The sequence below is a fragment of the Procambarus clarkii genome, chromosome 14 (assembly GCF_040958095.1).
Source record: "Procambarus clarkii isolate CNS0578487 chromosome 14, FALCON_Pclarkii_2.0, whole genome shotgun sequence".
Lineage (NCBI taxonomy): Eukaryota > Metazoa > Arthropoda > Malacostraca > Decapoda > Cambaridae > Procambarus > Procambarus clarkii.
Genome location: NC_091163.1, coordinates 3839386 through 3852681, shown reverse-complemented (window position 1 = coordinate 3852681; position 13296 = coordinate 3839386). Strand labels below are relative to the sequence as shown.

At 47.4% G+C, this 13296-nt stretch overlaps 1 protein-coding gene across 1 annotated transcript in view; it reads right to left on the bottom strand.

The window, feature by feature from the left end:
- LOC123770141 (ras-GEF domain-containing family member 1B) overlaps positions 1-13296 on the bottom strand; it is a gene marked incomplete in the record, with an annotated part of 403082 nt that overhangs the window by 5041 nt on the left and 384745 nt on the right.

The window sequence follows — 13296 nt, the reverse complement described above, 5'->3', positions numbered from 1 at the left end:
GGTGGAGAAGGGTAGGGGTAAGTGGGAAGGGGGTGAGGAGGAGGAGGAGGAAGGGGGGAGGGGATTGGCTAATTACCTGTGGCTAACTACTCAGTCCCTTCTCTCAAATGGGCCCGTTCCGTAAAAAAAAAAAACTTTTTTGGACCTAACTAACCCAAGCAACCCTCCAAACCTATTGAAGCCGATGCAAAGAAAACGCCAATATGACGCGGATATAATTTTGTTTTCACTAATACATCGCATTTCTAACGTACTGGTCGATTCCGTAAGAAATCCGACGCGTGAGATGACTGGACAGATAAAATAAAATAAAAAAAAATATATAACAAAAATAAATAATATAAAAATAAAATAAAAATTAAAATAAAATATTATTTTATAAAATAAAAAAAATATTAAATACAAGTTTTATACAATTTTTTTATAAAAAATAAATTTATAATAAAGAAAATATTAAATAAATACAGTTTTATACAATTTTTTTATAAAAAATAAATTTATAATAAAGAAAATATTAAATAAATACAGTTTTATACAACTTTTTGTATAATACTTGAGCATATATCACCGGGATGGGAATTATGTTTATACACTAATTTGAATATAATACACAACAATTTTCTCTAATAAAAATAAATTCTTTTTACAGCTTCATTGCCAACTGCAAATTTATTTTGCTGTAGTGAAACTTGATTTAACTTTAAACAATTGTTTCTATGATAATACATTCGCCTAGGAACGGAGCTATGAAATATATATATATATATATATATATATATATATATATATATATATATATATATATATATATATATATATATATATATATATATATGTCGTACCTAGTAGCCAGAACGCACTTCTCAGCCTACTATGCAAAGCCCGATTTGTCTAATAAGCCAAGTTTTCATGAATTAATATATTTTCTCTAATTTTTTTCTTACGAAATGATAAAGCTACCCATTTCATTATGTATGAGGTCAATTTTTTTTATTGGAGTTAAAATTAACGTAGATATATGACCGAACCTAACCAACCCTACCTAACCTAACCTAACCTATCTTTATAGGTTAGGTTAGGTTAGGTGGCCGAAAAAGTTAGGTTAGGTTAGGTTAGGTAGGTTAGGTAGTCGAAAAACAATTAATTCATGAAAACTTGGCTTATTAGGCAAATTGGGCCTTGCATAGTAGGCTGAGAAGTGCGTTCTGGCTACTAGGTACGACATATATATATATATATATATATATATATATATATATATATATATATATATATATATATATATATATATATATATATATGCGAACAAGCCTGAATGGTCCCCAGGACAATATGCAACTTTGTTCGCATTTGTGTTCCTCACGTGTGCCCCAAAGAATGAGGTGATTTGGTAAAATGCTATGCCCAAGATTACTATCCGAGTGCCGGCGGTGGGGTGGTTCAAATAGCTTAGGCTATCACCTCATTTTGTCCGGTCGTGATGGTCAAGTGGATTAAGGCGTCTTGTACATACCAGTTGCGTTGCTTCTGGGAGTATGGGTTCGAGTCACTTCTGGGGTGTGAGTTTTCAGTTATATATATATATATATATATATATATATATATATATATATATATATATATATATATATATATATATATGCCATAACCCTCAAGAGGTTGATAGGCCTTAATAACCCTCCAGAGGTTGATAGGTCTTAATAACCCTCCAGAGGTTGATAGGCCTTAATAACCCTCCAGAGGTTGATAGGTCTTAATAACCCTCCAGAGGTTGATAGGTCTTAATAACCCTCCAGAGGTTGATAGGCCTTAATAACCCTCCAGAGGTTGATAGGTCTTAATAACCTTCCAGAGATTGATAGGTCTTAATAACCCTCCAGAGGTTGATAGGCCTTAATAACCCTCCAGAGGTTGATAGGCCTTAATAACCCTCCAGAGGTTGATAGGCCTTAATAACCCTCCAGAGGTTGATAGGCCTTAATAACCCTCCAGAGGTTGATAGGCCTTAATAACCCTCCAGAGGTTGATAGGCCTTAGTAACCCTCCAGAGGTTGATAGGTCTTAATAACCCTCCAGAGGTTGATAGGTCTTAATAACCCTCCAGAGGTTGATAGGTCTTAATAACCCTCCAGAGGTCGATAGGCCTTAATAACCCTCCAGAGGTTGATAGGCCTTAATAACCCTCCAGAGGTTGATAAGCCTTAATAACCCTCCAGAGGTTGATAGGCCTTAATAACCCTCCAGAGGTTGATAGGCCTTAATAACCCTCCAGAGGTTGATAGGCCTTAATAACCCTCCAGAGGTTGATAGGCCTTAATAACCCTCCAGAGATTGATAAGCCTTAATAACCCCTCCAAAAGGGTTGAATAGCCCTTCAACCCAAACGCCAAATCACTGGAACGACCTCAGACAATGCCGCTGGACAATTAGACTGTTAATAGCAGATTTCTACCAAGCAACTTGACCCAAAAAAATGTGTGGGGGGGGGGAGATTATTTTGCAAAAATATCATCGAACAATTTTTTTTTTTTGGCGACATGATCGCTGGAGCTACCCTAGGAATTTGTGAAGAGCGTGATTGGAAAAGGTTTTATAGGTAAGACCTATTTAATTACTGCAGGTATATAGGTATATAGGGAGGTATATGGGGAGCTTGTGGTATATAGTTGGGGAAATAATACATTTGTTCATTTTTGTGTTTTGTTTTGTTTTGATCGCTTTCGGACACGTGTTATTTGGCTGAAGTGTTGAATTATATATTTTCTCGCGTTGCTTCTACTGTATTGTATCAGTCTTTTTCTTGTTCTTTCTCTCCTCTCACTCCTCTCTGTCTGCCTGCCTGTCTGTCTGTCTGTCTGTCTGTCTGTCTGTCTGTCTGTCTGTCTGCCTGTCTGCCTGTCTGTCTGCCTGTCTGTCTGTCTGTCTGTCTGTCTGTCTGTCTGTCTGTCTGTCTGTCTGCCTGCCTGTCTGTCTGTCTGTCTGTCTGCCTGTCTGTCTGCCTGTCTGTCTGTCTGTCTGTCTGTCTGTCTGTCTGTCTGTCTGTCTGCCTGCCTGTCTGTCTGTCTGTCTGTCTGTCTGTCTGTCTGCCTGTCTGTCTGTCTGTCTGTCTGTCTGTCTGCCTGTCTGTCTGCCTGTCTGTCTGTCTGTCTGTCTGTCTGTCTGTCTGTCTGCCTGCCTGTCTGTCTGTCTGTCTGTCTGTCTGTCTGTCTGTCTGCCTGTCTGCCTGTCTGTCTGTCTGTCTGTCTGTCTGTCTGTCTGTCTGTCTGTCTGTCTGTCTGTCTGCCTGTCTGTCTGCCTGTCTGTCTGTCTGTCTGTCTGTCTGTCTGTCTTTCTGTCTGTCTGTCTGCCTGCCTGTCTGTCTGTCTGTCTCCCTGCCTGCCTGCCTGCCTGTATCCCTCCCTGCCTGCCTCCCTCCCTGGCTGCCTCCCTGCCTTCCTTCCTGCCTGCCTCCCTCCCTGCCTGCCTGCCTGCCTGCCTGCCTCCCTGCCTGCCTGCCTGCCTCCCTCTCTCCCTCTCTGCCTACCTACCTCCCTCTCTCCCTCTCTCCCTCTCTGCTCCTTGACTTGCCACAACCCATCAGCTTGTAAACCTCCCACGGGTTTATTGCCAAACTTTCCTCCCTCAGTCTGTCCATCTTCGTCTGACTTCTTCGTCCCGCCGCACATCTCTCTCTCCCGGTGAATAGCTTTCAGTCAGTCTATCAGGCTATCAGCGCACGACGTCTGCTGCTTATCGATAATCGAGCAGTTAGGACCAAATCACCCCCGGTTCTCTTAGTTCTAACACTCGTCGAAACACAACTGTTTTTGCCTAACCAGAAACGTACCAACCCTAACCTAACCTTATCGAGGTTTGATGCATAGAAAACGTCAACACTATGGTGCTGATATTTGCACTAATGCGTCGCAATTTGAACTAACCCCCCCCCCCCCTCTCGTCTGCTATTCACTGGAAAAGGTTGGGATGGGTGGGGGAGTGATGGGGAGAAGGGGGGGGGGGGTAGAGGGAAAAGTATGTGAGGGGAAGGGGGGGGGAATAGGAGGGGCGGCAGGGAAGATATTTTAAGAAAGAGGGGAGGAGGAGGGAGGGGGGGGGATTGGGGAGATGGGCAGGATTAGGACGGGGGGCAGGATTAGGCCGGGGGTGGGGCAGGATTAGGGCAGGCGGGGGCAGGATTAGGCCGGGGGGGCAGGATTAGGGCGGGGGGGCAGGATTAGGGGGGGCAGGATTAGGGGGGGCAGGATTAGGCCGGGGGCAGGATTAGGGCGGGGGGGCAGGATTAGGGCGGGGGGCAGGATTAGTGCGGGGGGCAGGATTAGGGAGGGGGGGCAGGATTAGGGCGGGGGGCAGGATTAGTGCGGGGGGTGCAGGATTAGGCCGGGGGGGCATGATTAGGGCGGGGGGGGGCAGGATTAGGCCGGGGGCCAGGATTAGGGCGGGGGGACAGGATTAGGGCGGGGGGCAGGATTAGGGCGGCGGAGGGGCAGGATTAGGGTAGAAAATTATTGACCTTATTAACGCCTTCGTAAATCTTTCAACATGGTAACTTGTGTCTTAAATTTCGTGATCAACTAAACTATTTCTTGTTAGTTAGGGAGCCGGTCGGCCGAGCGGACAGCACGCTGGACTTGTAGATCCTGTGGTCCCGGGTTCGATCCCGGTGCGCCGGCGAGAAACAATGGGCAGAGTTTCTTTCACCCTATGCCCCTGTTACCTAGCAGTAAAATAGGTACCTGGGTGTTAGTCAGCTGTCACGGGCTGCTTCCTGGGGGGTGGAGGCCTGGTCGAGGACCGGGCCGCGGGGACACTAAAAAGCCCCGAAATCATCTCAAGATAACTCAAGATAACTCAAGATAACTCAAGATAACTCAAGAAAGTTGCTTTGTCTGCTCTAACTCACGAATCCCTGTTATAGGTTGTTTGTCCCCTTGCTTTGAGGGTTTGTTTGTTTGTTTGTTTAGTTGTTTTCTCTTGGTGGTTTGTCTCTTGCTTAGTATTAATTTATGAGCTTAGTAATTTATTATTAAATTTATAATTTATTTCTTATTATTATGCTTTATTGAACATTGTGTGAACGGGCGCGATCTTGTGCCCAAACCCAACCACTTGGGCTGGACGGTAGAGCGACGGTCTCGCGTCATGCAGGTCGGCGTTCAATCCCCGATCGTCCACAAGTGGTTGGGGCACCATTCCGAATGGTGCCCAACCTAATTGTTTGGGTACTGTTTATTTTGTTTACAAATGGGCACCATTCCTAATTGGGCACCCCTCTCTCTGTCCCATCCCAAATCCTTATCCTGACCCCTTCCCAGTGCCATGTAGTCGTAATGGTTTGACGCTTTCCCCTTGATAATTCCCTGCCCTTCTGGCCCAGAACTCTTGCCAAAGTCGTCAGTCTTAAAATGTGTAGAAATTCCACACATTTCCTTTAAGCGCGTAAGCCAAAAGGAAGTCTGTTTATCCGCGCGAAATTGGCTGTTTATAGCTGAGGAAATTCTTGGTGAATTCCCTCATACTCCCTCCAAATACCCCTTCCTCACTTCCCTATTAGTCCCCTCCACGTGGCGGTGGGCTGCAGCAGCTACCTGTGAGGCTTAGATGACGCGGTCTTACCTGGATCTTACCTCAAGGTGGTTCTGAGAGTTGTTCTACGGCCCATATAGGTATAGTTCACAGTGTGTAGTTACGAGTGTGTTAATATCTACATTTGAAACTGTGTATGGAGTCAGCCTCCACCACATCACTGCCTAATGCATTCCATCTGTTAACTACTCTGACACTGAAAAAGTTCCTTCTAACGTCTTTGTGGCTCATGTGGGTACTCAGGTTCCACCTGTGTCCCCTTGTTCGCGTCCCACCAGTGTTGAATAGTTTATCCTTGTCTACCCCGTCAATTCCCCTGAGGATTTTGTAGGTAGTGATCATGTCTCCCCTTACTCAACTATCTTCCAGTGTCGTTAGGTGCATTTCCCGCAGCCTTTCCTCGTAACTCATGCCTCTTAGTTCTGGGACTAGTCTAGTGGCATACCTCTGAATTTTTTCCAGCTTCGTCTTGTGCTTGACAAGGTACGGGCTCCATGCTGGGGCCGCATACTCCAGGATTGGTCTTACATATGTGGTGTACAAGATTCTGAATGATTCCTTACACAGGTTCCTGAACGCTGTTCTGATGTTAGCCAGCCTCGCATATGTCGCAGACGTTATTCTTTTGATGTGGGCTTCAGGAGACAGGTTTGGTGTGATATCAACTCCTAGATCTTTCTCTCTGTCTGTTTCATTAAGTACTTCATCTCCTATTCTGTATCCTGTGTCTGGCCTCCTGTTTCCACCGCCTAGTTTAATTACTTTGCATTTACTCGGGTTGAACTTCAACAGCCATTTGTTGGACCATTCACTCAGTCTGTCTAGGTCATTTTGTAGCCTCCTATATCTTGAGATGATTTCGGGGCTTTTTAGTGTCCCCGCGGCCCGGTCCTCGACCAGGCCTCCACCCCCAGGAAGCAGTCCGTGACAGCTGACTAACACCCAGGTACCTATTTTACTGCTAGGTAACAGGGGGCATAGGGTGAAAGTGCCCATTGTTTCTCGCCGGCGCCTGGGATCGAACCCAGGACCACAGGATCACAAGCCCAGCGTGCTGTCCGCTCGGCCGACCGGCTCCCACTATCATCCTCTGTTTCAATCCTCCTCATAATTTTTGCATCATCGGCAAACATTGAGAGAAACGAGTCTATACCCTCTGGGAGGGGAAGACGTGTGTGTGGGCGGGGGCGTGGGCGGGCTGGATCGTGGGCGTGTGGGCGTGGGAGGAGAGAGAGAGAGAGAGAGAGAGAGAGAGAGAGAGAGAGAAAGAGCTTGAGAATAAACGATAAAATCCTTAGGCACTCGATTCTTATTGGCATAATTACCAATTCGCCAAGCGCCAGCTGATGGGGTGGGGGGGGGGGGAGGGGTTTGGCAAGGGTGGAGAGAAGGGGAATGGAGGTAGGAAAGATGAAGGGAGGGAGGGAGGGAGGGAGCTACCGTAATCTACCCTAACTTAACCTAAACTAACATAAACCTAGCTTACCTACCCTTAGCTCGCGTAACTTCACATACCCTAAACTTATTTAACCTAACCTACATTAACCCCTAACCTAACATACCTTAACCCTTACCTAATCTACCTTAACCCTAACCTAATCTACCTTAACCCCAACCCAACCTACCTTAACCCTAACCTAACCTACCTTAACCCTAACCCAACCTAACCTATCTTAAACTAAGCTAATGCGCCCTACCCTAAACTAATCTAGTCTAACATACCCTAAGCTAACCTAACCTAACCCTAATCTATCCAACTCTAAAACCTAGCCTACTCACAAGGTAACCCTAACCTAACCAAGCCACACTTACCCACCATAACTCAAACGAAATACAGATTAGGAGACACAATCAGATTCCCCTCACAAAAGGTGAATGATATATATATATAGGATTATATATATAGGATCTGGGAATAATGATGTCTGACGACCTGACGTTTAAAGACCATAATAAAGCCAATATTCAGCCAGAATAATGATAGGATGGATTACGAGAACTTACAAATCCAGGGATCCCATCACAATGGTTGTACTCTTCAAGTCACTTGTCTTGTCCCGTCTTGAGTACTGCTCAGTACTCACTTCCCCCTTCTTGAGTACTGCTCAGTACTCACTTCCCCCTTCTTGAGTACTGCTCAGTACTCACTTCCCCCTTCAGAGCAGGAGAGATTGCTGAAATAGAGGGAATACAGAGAACATATACAGCACGCATAGACGCGATAAAGCACTTAAATTATTGGGACCGTCTCAAAGCTCTCCAAATGTACTCACTGGAAGTAGACGAGATAGGTATCAAATAATATATACATGGAAGATACTGGAGGGCCAGGTCACAAATGTGCACAGTAGAATAACAACATACTGGAGCGAAAGGTACGGAAGGAAATGCAGAATAGAACCAGTGAAGAGTAGAGGTGCCATAGGCACAATCAGAGAACACTGAACATCAGAAGTCCAGTGAAGAGTAGAGGTGCCATAGGCACAATCAGAGAACACTGAACATCAGAGGTCCAGTGAAGAGTAGAGGTTCCATAGACACAGTCAGAGAACACTGAACATCAGAGGTCCAGTGAAGAGTAGAGGTTCCATAGGCACAATCAGAGAACACTGAACATCAGAAGTCCACAGCTGTTCAACACCCTCCCAGCAAGCATTAGAAATATTGCCGGAACAAAGGTGGATGTCTTCAAGAGGCACTTAGACAAGTTCTTGCAAGAAGTGCCGGACCAACCAGGCAGTAGTGGATATGTGGGCCTGCGGGCCGCTCCAAGCAAGCAACAGCCTGTTGAACCAAGTTATCACAAGTCGAGCCTGGCCTCAGGCCGGGCTTGGGGGAGTAGAAGAACTCCCTGAACCCACTCTAGGTATAATCCAGGTTTCCTATGATAATTTGACTTCCTCAAAGCACCAATGTAGTTGCAGTAGGTCCATGTATGAAGATAATAATCAACTATCTCATTTATCCCCCTATTCTTGTTTTAGTCCACTTTCTCACTGCCCCTACACCCCCGAAGTATTTTTGAAGTCGTGAGCATGTCTCCTCATCTCCAACATTCACACACACACACACACACTCGTCAGTTCATGTAGTTCAAGAGCTCGTGCAGGCCCTGTATCCGTAGTTGCAACACTTGTGAACACACGTGAACAATGTAGAATCCTTGTGTTTCTCTGAACCTCTAATGGAGCATTCTCTTGCAACTTACTCCGCCCCAGATCATCGTTTTTGGCAGCCTGGAGCGGAGATATAAGATACTCCCATATAGTCGCTTATATGACTTACTAATGACCATGGTATGTCGTCTCGCAGGGACATATTCGCGATATAGAAAATCGTCAAGTTTGATCACATAAGGGGGAGTAATTAGTGGAAATATTTCCCGGAACTTTTTTGAATTGAATTAAAACTCTGAAATGAAACACTGGGATAGAGGGAAGGTATTAGCTGTTTGTCTGTTTGTTTGTTGGTGTGGGTTTGTGTGTGTGTGTGTGTGTGTGTGTGTGTGGGCGTGTGGGCGTGCCTGGTGTGTGTGGGTGGGGTGTGGGTGTGTGTGTGTGGGCGTGTCTGGGGTGTGGGCGTGCCTGGTGTGTGTGGGTGGGGTGTGTGTGTGGGCGTGTCTGGGGTGTGTGGGTGGGGTGTGGGTGTGTGCTAACCTATCAACACTTACCTATCAGCAATATTATTACCTATACTTGCCTCTGCCCAAATTGCTATATGCGTGTTAGTGGCTTTGAAAGTACGTAGCGCCGGCTCTATATATATATATATATATATATATATATATATATATATATATATATATATATATATATATATATATATATATATATATATATTATGTATTCCAACCAGAAGATGGCCTTTCATCTCTGGCTCATGTATATATGTATTGTATGCTCGTGTATGTTTGTGTATGAATTAATATGGGGGGTTCAACCCCCCCAAACCCCCTCCCCCCGCTCCCCCCCCCAGCCCTCAGTCATCAGGGGACACACCCACTCTCTTGGTTCACTCTCCCATGCAAAGTAGGTCTCGTCAACCGAACTCGGAACGAGTTATGGTGGAAGTGGTTGGGCTCTGTCGCTGTGGGAGTTTGGTGGGGGGGGGGAGGGGGATTATTTGAGCTCTTTTTTTTTTGGTTGGTGCTCTGTTTGGGTTGGGGTTTGGTGTCCTGGGGTTTTTGGGTGGTGGGGGTGGGGGGGTGGGGTTTAGGGGCTCTGTTTTGCCAGAGTTTGAAGCTTATGATATGCAATGTGTATGATTGCGTATAGTGTGTGTGTGTGTGTGTGTGTGTGTGTGTGTGTGTGTGTGTGTGGGTGTGGGTGTGGGTGTGTGTGTGTGTGTGTGTGTGTGTGTGTGTGTGTGTGTGTGTGTGGGTGTGGGTGTGGGTGTGTGTGTGTGTGTGTGTGTGTGTGTGTGTGTGTGTGTGTGTGTGTGTGTGTGTGTGTGGGTTATCAGACTGTCTGTCTGCCTGATTATTTGTTTGCCTTCTTGCCTACCTGCTTGTCTAGCTACTATCTGCCTGCCCGCTTTCCTACCTACTTGCCTGCCTGCCTGCCTGCCTGCCTGCTTTCCTACCTACTTGCCTGCCTGCCTGCCTGCCTGCCTGCCTGCCTGCTTTCCTACCTACTTGCCTGCCTGCCTGCCTGCCTGCCTGCCTGCCTGCCTGCCTGCTTTCCTACCTACTTGCCTGCCTGCCTGCCTGCCTGCCTGCCTGCCTGCCTGCCTGCTTTCCTACCTACTTGCCTGCCTGCCTGCCTGCCTGCCTGCCAACCTGCCTGCCAGTCTGCCTGCCTGCCTACCTCCCTGCCTACCTACCTGCCTGCCTGCCAGCCTGCCTGCCAACCTGCCTGCCTGCCAACCTGCCTGCCTGCCAGTCTGCCAACCTACCAACCTGCCAGCCTACCGGCCAACCTACCAACCTACCAACCTACCAACCTGCCTGCCTACCAACCTGCCTGCCTGCCTGCCTGCCTGCCTGCCTGCCTGCCTGCCTACCAACCTGCCTGCCTACCAACCTGCCTGCCTGCCTGCCTGCCTGCTTGCCTGCTTGCCTGCCAACCTACCTGCCTGCCTGCCTGCCTGCCTGCCTGCCTGCCTGCTTGCCTGCTTGCCTGCCAACCTACCTGCCTGCCTGCCTGCCTGCCTGCCTACCAACCTGCCTGCCTGCCTGCCTGCTTGCCTACCAACCTGCCTGCCTGCCTGCCTGTTTACCAACCTGCCTGCCTGCCTGCCTGCCTGCCTGCCTGCCTGCCTGCTTGCCTGCTTGCCTGCCAACCTACCTGCCTGCCTGCCTGCCAGCCTCCCGACCCAGCCCCCCCTGCGGGTAAAAACATCAACACAGAGGAATTAAATCGCCATTAGCACCAATTAGTCATTACAGTGTAAACCGGATTGTTGAACGGCCGTTCTCACGTATCCGGAAAAACCCCCTCGAACCCTCCGGATAAGTCAGTGTTTTTCCACGTCTCGGAATCCAATTATCCGGCTCATACAGGCGTTTTATGTGTGTGTTTTTTTTTTTATTTAATACAGGCGTTTTGAGGAATTTTTTTTTTTTTATTTCAAAAGGAGTTTGGATTTTATTTTGATTTTTCAATACCGGAGATTTTTTTTCGAATATTTTCGAATATATATTTTTTGTGCATAGAGTTAGAGGCAAAGAAAGGGAAAATGGGACGAGGGGGGGGGGAGTAGTAGATGGCATGAATGAAGTGGTAGATATCATCAGAGTAGAGGTAGATAGTAAGAGAGAGAGTAGAAGATATGTGGCGATAGCAAAAGGGGGGGGGGATAAAAAAAAACAGATGAATAGAGGTACAGGCAAAGAGAAGGAGGAAGAAGGTAGAAGAGGAAGTGAGGGGAAGGGAGAGAAGGGAGTAGGGGAGTAGATAAGGGAAGGAAAAGGATGGAATAGTTATCACGGGCTCACCATAGCCCGTGCTACATAGCTAATTCTGAAACAACAACAACAACAGATGGAATAGTTACGAGACAGAAGTCTTGACATTATTTCTCTCTCTCTCTCTCTCTCTCTCTCTCTCTCTCTCTCTCTCTCTCTCTCTCTCTCTCTCTCTCTCTCTCTCTCTCTCTCTCTCTCTCTCTCTCTCTGTCTCTCTCTCTCTCTCTCTCTCTCTCTCTCTCTCTCTCTCTCTCTCTCTCTCTCTCTCTCTCTCTCTCTCTCTCTCTCTCTCTCTCTCTCTCTCTCTCTCGCCCTCCCCCCTACCTCAAGAGGTATTTTAAGGCGAAACTCCTACATAATCCTATATCAATATGACCCGTTTTGGTTTCTTACTAATTATAATCCTCCCGCTTGCAGAGTTCCTAGTACATACCTGCGTCTATATATATGTATTCTCTCATGTGTCTTTCACATGTGTGACATTTGAATTGCGACGAAACAAGAAGATATATAAAAAAATAGGAAAAAATAGTGTTGTTGCAACAGCAAATGAGTTTGCTAGATGAGTGAGTGAGTTACAGGGTGAGTGAGTGACCATGATGAGTGTTGTACTCATCCTTTCTGACGTGTGAGGACCGTGAGGTGTGAGGGGGGGGGGAAAGCCTATCCAAAGACTCCATATCATAGCAGAGGCGAAGCGGAAGACTCGGGGGATTGAACGCGGACCAGGAAGAGGTAGAGGAGGAAGAAGGAAGAAGGAAGGAAGGAGGAGGCTGCTGGAGATGGTGGCACCGTGGTGGGTAACGAACCCGGGGCCATTTGGCAATGTTGTGAAAATACTATGAGCGACAGTGCATCTCCCTCACTGCATCATGGGTGCTCCGCCACCAGCCCGGCCTCCACCACCACCTTGTAACCCCACCACCACCACCACCACTACAACCATCCTCACCACAACCACTACAACCACAACCACCAACAACAACAGAAGTCAGAAAAGGAAACATGGCAATGTACTTCTACGCTGCAAAGTTGCAAGTACCGTCCTTCCTCAAGGTGAGTTTGTGGTTCCTTGGGAGAGTTTGTGGTTCCTTGTGAGAGGTGCTGGCAACTTGTGAGAGGTGCTGGCAACTTGTGAGAGGTGCTGGCAGCTTGTGAGAGGTGCTGGCAGCTTGTGAGAGGTGCTGGCAGCTTGTGAGAGGTGCTGGCAGCTTGTGAGAGGTGCTGGCAGCTTGTGAGAGGTGCTGGCAACTTGTGAGAGGTGCTGGCAACTTGTGAGAGGTGCTGGCAACTTGTGAGAGGTGCTGGCAACTTGTGAGAGGTGCTGGCAACTTGTGAGAGGTGCTGGCAACTTGTGAGAGGTGCTGGCAACTTGTGAGAGGTGCTGGCAGCTTGTGAGAGGTGCTGGCAACTTGTGAGAGGTGCTGGCAGCTTGTGAGAGGTGCTGGCAGCTTGTGAGAGGTGCTGGCAGCTTGTGAGAGGTGCTGGCAGCTTGTGAGAGGTGCTGGCAGCTTGTGAGAGGTGCTGGCAGCTTGTGAGAGGTGCTGGCAACTTGTGAGAGGTGCTGGCAGCTTGTGAGAGGTGCTGGCAACTTGTGAGAGGTGCTGGCAGCTTGTGAGAGGTGCTGGCAGCTTGTGAGAGGTGCTGGCAGCTTGTGAGAGGTGCTGGCAACTTGTGAGAGGTGCTGGCAACTTGTGAGAGGTGCTGGCAGCTTGTGAGAGGTGCTGGCAACTTGTGAGAGGTGCTGGCAGCTTGTGAGAGGTGCTGGCAGCTTGTGAGAGGTGCTGGCAGCTTGTGAGAGGTGCTGG